We start from the raw sequence: 8715 nt of genomic DNA, 5'->3' as shown, positions 1-8715 counted from the left end.
GCGGCAACAAAGTAGAGAAAGTGAACCATTGTTGGAAAATCTACTGAGGATGAGGACGAGATTTTTTTTTCTTTTTTTGCTGAATATGGCATGAATGAGATTAACTTGTATGGACTGATAGATTGGGTAACTAGTCCAGCTCCATCATTGATTTTATAAATACAGAGAACCAAACTTGCAGTTTCAAAGAAACTGGCCATTTGAAGCTGGCTGCTAAGTATGCACTAGCAGAAGCCCCAAACTCCAAAAAACATTTAAAAGCAAAGGTTTTACCACTGTGAAATGCGAGCATAACAGAAGCTAAATATATTTCAAAAGCCATTACATCCACATCTATTCGCAGTAGGATGATGGAAAGCAATCATGAGATCCAGATCGAGCAATTTCATATTGAGAGGCCGTACAGCCAATCTTCTACAATCCTTCTCATAAAACTCATTATTACAAGATTTGCATGCAAGTTAGTTTAATTTGTGTATATAGCATAAGTTGGCCGTATTTCTTATCCTGTGTATCACTTCGTGACAAATAGAAACTTCAAGGCGCATAAGCCCACTTCCACAACAGTATACAACATGCCAAATGTCACGGGTAACATACTCGTACAAAATTTTCAGCCTTCACCACCTATCAGCCAACTCTGTATGAGACAAAGAAATAAGAGAAACCAAACTGATCTAAGGGATCACATCTCTATTATATCTGCACATATATTCTGTTTGTCCAAACCTTTTCTGGTAAAAGAGAACAGAAGAAAGGAAAGACTCAAAAAATTTAACAAAATGTGATTCGAAACAAGAAACAAAGAAAAATTTGTTATTTGAATAGTGGAAGAAGCATGCCGCTCACAAGAACTGCAACAATTTTAGGGTGCTTTTTTTTTTATCCAACCAACCGGCAAGAATACATAGGCACGTGTGGTTACAAAACAAATGCAGCAAAATTAACAACATTAAACCAAAGAAACATCTTACGAATCTCAAATTCAGTACAACCTCGGTGCACTTCTCGCAATAGAATGTGCATGGCTTGCCTTGCTTTTGCCTGACCCAACTCTCCGGCTGCTCCTCATCGGTGTCAAGTAGAACCTTAACAGTCCATTATCAATGTTATTTGGTGAATATCTTGCACTCCTATTCTTCTCCAACACAAACTCATCTCTCTTCTTACTATGCCCGTTTGGCTCAACGCATTTCTTCCTTGCACCACCAAAACTGCTCGAATTCCTCCAGCTTACACTGCTATTGCTCCTCAAAACCTTTGGATTAAAACCCCCTCTCACATCTCCATTCCGTTCCCCTCTCAACTCAGGCCAAGATTCTGAATACGACCTCTCCACACCATTAGCTCTACTATACCTATCTTCATCCTCATCTTTGTTAACACTCCTGTGAATAAACCCCCAAATATTCCAAGCTATACTCCACCTCCGCGATTTCTTAGATGACCCTTTCCGTTCCCCATTCCCAATCACAGATGCATTGTCTCTAAAGCCAATCTCAAAAGCCTCAGAATAATCATCCCTCAAAGAATTCGAGTTCGAATCCCTATCCGGCACAACAAGTTTAGGTCCATGGAAGTAATCAACAGTTGCAGGAGAAACCTTTGCATTAGAAACCGACTTCATTTCATCGATCTCACCCACTACAGCTGCGGCAGTCTTCCTGATAGAACCGGACCTATCAAGACTCTTTCTTCTCCTAGAAGAAGAATCCGAATAATAATCCCTAGTTTGAGCTGACCCTCCAGGACGAGATTCATCCTCATCAATGGAATTCATAGCCGGCGGATCCTCCACAGGAATTTGAGTATCAGACCTCATAACATGATGAACTGGAGCATCCTCCACAACGGAAACCATTGTGGGCATTCTTGGAAATGTTCTCCCGGTCAAGTGCCCATCCCAAGAAGCTCTTGGCTCATCAAAAGAATATCTTGGGTCATCAAACGACATCCTTACTGCATCAAATGACATCCTCCCTGCATCAAGGGAAAACCTTGGATCCGTGTCACAAGACCTTCTCCCGAACCCATAATCCGCAATTTCCGACTGGGTTTCTCTGTATTGTCTCCCAGTCGGCTTCTCCACTGGCAATCTCGCTGACCCACCTCCATTTCTCCTCTTCTTAAGCTTCTGATTTTGCCTCCATTTTTGCAATTTCTTGCTGAAAACTGAAGCAGCTGACCAGAAACTCCCAGCAATCTCCTTAAAATCTCTTCCAGAAGCCTTCTTTGTTTGCGAATCAAGATCTATATGATCCTTCATGGGCTTCAGCTCCTCTTCTTGATACAGTTCCTTTTCGTATTCTTCCACAATTGCTTCAACTTTCTCTTCGATTAAACTCGCATGAGGAACAGCCACATTGGGTTGTTCTTCTTCTATGATCTCAATGTCGTCTTCGTGATCGGTTTCACTCTCATTTTTGTATTCTTCTTTGCTTTCAAAAACAGGACCTTGAACAACACTTGAAGAAGAACCCAAAGTTCGAGCTTCAACTTCAACAATTTCGCAATATCTTCCGTTTCCTGCAGCTTCTTTTTTATGTGGGTTCCTCTCGTCGTCTTGATAAAAAAGTGACCAAAGCGTGTTTCGAACCCTAACGTCACAAGATTTCCTCTGAGGCTCAAAAGCCCCGGATAAACCCTCGTTTTTCGAGGCCGAAAAGGACTTTGTCCGCCGGAGCTCGGGAAAAAACGCAGGTCGCGTACCACCTCCTCCGGAAGCCTTGAATATGGCTTTAAGTGCGGCGGTGGCGGTGGAAGTAGTGGCGGCGATGGGACGTTTCCGAGACGAAGAAGAAGAAGCAGCAGCAGAAGAAGGCTCGAGAACAGCGAGACGTTCGCAGAGGCATGAGGGGCAAAAGCCAGTAAAATGCTCTTCAGGGTGGCGGTCACAGGAAGTAGAAGAACGGTGGGGCTGCGGCGGTTGTGGTGGCTCCACGTTGGGATTCATAACCGGTAGTAGAATGAAATGAGCACTATGCTCATATTATAAGCGCGAGTGAAAGAAAAAAAAAATGAGAGGAAAGAAGGATAATGAGAATGAGAAAGAGAAAGAGAATGATGGGAAGCAACGGAAGAAAATTGAAAAGCAAGGATTTGCAAATAGGAAAAGAAAGGAAAATCTCGGCGTAGATAGAATTAGAACGATCCACTACTCAAACTCACTTCACATTTCACTGCTCCTTTTGATCCTTTCCTTTCTCTTTCTTTCTGTCAATCTTTGCTTTGCTTGTTTCCTTACATGTTAAACTAGTTTTTCCTAGGAGCACCCGCTTGTCGATTGACTGTTTTGGGCCCTACTTGTCTTGTCTTAAGCACCATAGCACAAGGACCAAAACAAAAATTAAGTAACAACAATCACTTTTGTCTTTTGAGATTTAACTCTCTTTGTCTAACTAGACTTAAATCTTTTATTTCCTCCAAAAAAAAAAAAAAAAAACTTATTTGTTTAGGCTCTCATGATCAGCTTATTTAAACATTGTTAATTAGATCAATATTTGTATTTTAAGGTTAATTTAAGCATTATCAAAACTTGAAAGTAGTAATTTTGATTATGGAGTTGATATTATTATCTCAATTGGATTTAGATCTAAAACTTTAGCCACTCTTTAATACATAAAAAATGTAAAAAACTAATCAAACTCTTGTGTGATAACTGCATATATAAGTCAATTACACATGCTTTAGCTTATCCTATTAAGTAGATTTTATAAAAATTCTATCAACCAAAATTGCTAATCATAATTTTATCAAATTTTGTTACAAGCCCTTTAATTTGCTTTTACAGTAACTATATATATTTTTCCTTGAGATTTATTAAAATTTCTTTGCTTAGGGAATGCTTTGGATTTTCAAAGATTCCTGTCGATAGAAAGCAAAAGCAAACCACGCCTTCACTAGAGGGAGAGGAAGGGTCGGGTGAAGGCCTGTTTTTCTCAATCTCCTTCATCATTTTTCGCTTTCTTACCCTTTTTTTTTTTTTTTTTTTAGCCTTTTTGTTCTTTTTTTATTTATTTATTTATTTAATTTATTTTAAACTCCCCCAAATAAGTGCAATTCTTGTGCAAGTTTTTTCATTTGGCTTTATTTTGTGGATTCAGATATTGTCTCACCAATTGATCCACACGTACCTATCAAAAGGTCACTCTCAATCTTTGATTCCAGACCAAGCTTATCTTTGTCTAAGCAAAAACGGGGTCGTTCAGCTTTGGCTGAGTCTGAGAGAATTACTAAATTAGTGCTACATGAATTAAGATGACATCGTTTCTTTGGGTATTTTCATGTGTTTTTTTTTTTTTTTTTTCTTTCACTGGACAATTATTTTCCTTGGTTTGTAATAATAATTAGTAAAGGGTACATAAAAATGACGGGGGTGAGTCCAAACTCCAAAGACTCCGAATACACACAAAAATGGAATCACTCAAATGCATGGCAAAAGCCCCTTGTCCTTGGGCCCCCCTGGTCGACTGAGCCATTTCTTCAAAAGAGAAACTTGCCTCTTTTTAATAAACTAAAAATTATCACTATTTCTTGTTTTATTTATGTTTTATAAGTGATTGAATACTTAATGTCTAAGAGAGGAGAGAATTTCTCAAAAGAAAAAGAAAGAAAGATTTGTTGCTTGTGAGATATGCAAAATCATCAAGGAAAATTAGTTTCATTTTTTTAGGTAATTTTTTTATCACTACTTTTTATTTTTTGAATTTCATAAGCTTTTCCCCATAGAATATATTCTAGACTATCATAAATTACTCTTCTTTTTTCTTTTATTTGTTAGCTTTTAAAAATCTTTACTTAATTTTTTGTAAAAGGATTCTAAAACATGTATATATATATATATATATATATATATTAAAGAACACTTGAAATTTAAGTTCCTCGTAAACCTATGACTCCAATGCTTGCATTCAACTTGGGTTCTATTTTTTCTTTTCCTCAATTGTAACTTACATACTCTCCTGTAATCTGATTTCATACCAATATATTTTTTTTAGAACCTAATTCATTTGTAATTAGTCAAGTCACCCTTAATTTTTTTTTTTTTTTAGGAATTCATGCATTATAATCCACTGTGGTTCTTTCTTTTAATCACTACGATAATTTGTATTATGTGTTATGTTTAAAAGACAGGTTAAAAAATAAAATTTTATTATTTATTAAATTATTTTCTCATTTAACATAATTAATTCATTAAAAATGTTGTGATTTTTAATAGACTGCTAAAAAATAATTGGGAGATGAGTGGCACACCTGTATCTGTAACAGATCATGTAGGCTTACGTGCCCCATATGGTATCAAAGACGATATGTTCAGGTCAGCAATTGTAATGCCGAGCGATTAGATTAAACTGATTGGGGAGCGCGTGGGAATCACGTTTGAATCTCCAAAGCCCAAAGGGAAACAGGCTCGGGCCCACGAGAGGAGGTTACAATAGGGCCAGTCTAGCTCCCAAGTCTATTTGATTTGATGATATCACCATCTGATGATCTGATTGAAAGCAGTCGTTGAATTTTGTATTCTCACGTGTGCCGACGAATAAGAGGAATCTCCCATCAATTTTCCGCAATATAATATATGTATTTTATAATCATTCCTCCAAAATAAAATGCAGAATAATAATATGTAATTTTTTTTTATTTTAACATATTTCTCTTAGATATTATCGACCGGCAGAAAATGTTAATGACAAATCTTTGCAATTATTACAATAGTTATTATTTCTTGTAAAATTAATTTAGAGAGCATATATATATATACGTAGCAACCTCTTTGATAATTATATTAAGATTTGAGATTTATTCAATATTTTCATTAGGATATAGGAGCTTATGACTTACGAAAAAAAATTTTGACTTAATATTTTTTATTATTTTCTTTTTCATATTAAAATTTCAAGATTACTTTTTATTTATATAAAACTATATAATATTAATTTTATAAAAATTTAAAATTTAATATTAAATACATAAAAATAAAATTTTTTTCTTAATTTCCACGAAGTACGAAAAATGATACTTTAGGAAGATGACCGCCGCTAAGTCACGAGAGATATCATATATGAGCATCAAACACCCCCCCTCCATCCTCGGCTAGTTCAAGCCTTAGCTATAAAGGCCATCTGTCTCTCATCGAGTTCCACCTCCTTTCGGTTGCCTTTCACGGGGTCCCATAATCATAACCAAAACCCAAGGCCCCTCCGACTTGGTCGTCCTCACGCAATCATATGTGCCTTTGTACATTGGCACGAGAACGAGAGATTGTGGCCAATGTACAAGCGAGTGTATTTTTCTATATGAAATGAAGCGTAAAGGCTTCCCCTGTCCCTGTCCTCTCTACCTTTTCTTTTCGCTTTATTACTCTTTCTCCAGTCTCCAGGGTTTGTCTCTTTCTTGATTTTTGTTTGTTTTGGCCGATTGTTTATAAATTTTCTACTTCCCTTATTTTATTATTATTATATATGTTTATTCATCTAATTTTTATTATTATTTGATAAAAAAATCAAACATAAACATATAAAATAGGAGAGAAAAAAATATGTATTATTCATAAAATGGGAAATATATTTATTATTTATAAAATGGGTATGTAAATATGCGTAAGGTTGTTAATGTATTCCTCCAACTTATTCTCTTAGTCCCCACCAAAGCTCTTACAAGTTCAATATTAGACTACAATTTACCATAACCCCATGCATGCAAATCACTCTCCAATCAATCATTTTCGTGGTATATTTGTTGTCTCATGCTTGTTTTTGTCATTGACAACTACTTCTTGTTGATATATAGATATGATTCTCACTAAATTTCTACTCTTTGATCAGTGGCCACTTCTTCAACATCTACTTAATAATATATATTTGTGAACGTTAGCATGTGTAAGTATTATTGACAACTTTATATGTGGATAAAGTAACACTTTCACCTATATTGTCTAAAATAAAGATTATAGGCTCGATTTTTTGTATACCAACTATTATGATTTATAGTTGGCATGTGGAATTTGTACTAAACTATAATTTAAAGCTGGAGAATGAAATTAAACTTGTGTAATTTATTTATTTAATCAACTTCAAAATATAATATTCAATAAATTTAAAAATTAAATTTCAAGACTTATAATTGATAATATAACAAAATTAAACCTAACATTGCAATGATAAAATGATTTAGGACAAAATGGTAGGGCAATTAATGTAACCTTAATGAAAATTATCATGATTTATGTTCATGTTATGCATCACTATTTAACATCATTAATTCATAATAATCCCTTCGTCCACCCACTGATGATTCTGACATAAACGGGGAGCAGATTTTAAGCAGAAGATACGAAGTCCCCAAATTGAGGGGTGAATCTCATATATAGCACAGGGACTCTAATTTTACTTGTTCAAATTGCAGCAGAGTTGACATCTTTTTAGAGCTGTAAAGCTCACCTTTTCTGCGAAAATCATGAAGATTAACGAAGATAAATTGATTTGGAAACAGTGAAAACAATTGAATATGAAAAGAAGATAAACATGCGCACCAATGGATTCCACCAATTTCTCCCAAGCCATTATATCAAATCATGTTGTCCTGTTATGTCACTAAGATCATTATTGTCCATAATTACAGAAACCATATTCACAGAAAAAGTTATATATATATATATATATATATATTCATTCTTCTGATAACAATTTCTTTTTCTTCCCAATGTACCTCTTTATTTTTCTAGGAGAATAAGCTGTGAAGAAAACTCAGATGCAAATACATGTCTAACTGTAGATAAAATAGAAAAAGGTAAGCTCCATCATTACCAAAGATTTATGAGCGTAAAAAGGATAATCTAATTGAGTCCATTGCCCCCACAAAAACATACAGCGCATATAAATCAGAAGCTTTTTATTTTAAAAAGAATGGGTAGAAATTAATGATATTTGATATATATACCTCCAATTTGGACCCCAACATGCTTCTCCCAAAAAACCCATTTCACATTATATCGTCCATTTTAATGAGGCAAGATATAGAAATCATAATTGTTTTACCTTGATCATACAGGGAGACAAAGTGATCGGTGCATGTGTGACAATAAAGAGGGAATGCATCCAACTTCCCGTTTTTCTTGTTACATGCTGTTATCACTTACTTTTTTTTTTTTTATAATTTTCCCCCATCAAGGGAAAAAGATATGCTACACCTAGCTAATAGTATCCTCCTGATTCCCTTTGGATCAAATTTCATATTTATTCTGGCAAAACGCTTCTAATAAAAAATACTAGAAAGAAAAATGTGGAATTCAAGTTTTGTAAATGCTATAATGTTCTTTACCAAAGTTTAACATCCTCATGGTTTTTCTAGTAACTATAGGGCTCTTGGTATAGAGCCTCAATTGGAAATGGGTTTTCGCCTTCCCTTTTTCCTTTTAATGTTAAAGTTGAGAGGCCAATGAGTTTTGCTTGGAAAGGATGTATGCATTCTTGCAAGAAAGATCCAAAAAATTTTTCTCTGTCTGCGAAATTTTGCTTTATTAAGCGATGGAGCCCAGCCCGTTGATTTCAATGGTACAAGATCAGACATCAGTGTTGCCCTTTTCTACACCTTAAATCGTGTTGGTGGAAACTTTTAGGCCCTTTAAGGGAAAAATGGGCCAAGTTCTGTTTTAAAACCTTCTTCATAGCACCAACTTGGGCTTAGTGGATGGAAAATGTACTAATATTAATTAAA

At 35.1% G+C, this 8715-nt stretch overlaps 1 pseudogene across 1 annotated transcript; it reads right to left on the bottom strand.

Moving 5' to 3' along the window:
* Window positions 1–792: 792 nt before the first annotated feature.
* On the bottom strand, window positions 793–3359 carry LOC111295570 (protein OCTOPUS pseudogene; annotated as a pseudogene). Its single transcript, XR_016327875.1, has one exon. The product of XR_016327875.1 is annotated as a protein OCTOPUS pseudogene (transcript).
* Window positions 3360–8715: the final 5356 nt, after the last annotated feature.

The sequence above is a fragment of the Durio zibethinus genome, chromosome 14, assembly GCF_047325235.1.
Source record: "Durio zibethinus cultivar Kanyao isolate XHJ-2024 chromosome 14, ASM4732523v1, whole genome shotgun sequence".
Taxonomy (NCBI): Eukaryota; Viridiplantae; Streptophyta; class Magnoliopsida; order Malvales; family Malvaceae; genus Durio; species Durio zibethinus.
The sequence above is the reverse complement of the archived record's forward strand: the minus strand, read 5'-3'. Positions and strand labels throughout refer to the sequence as shown.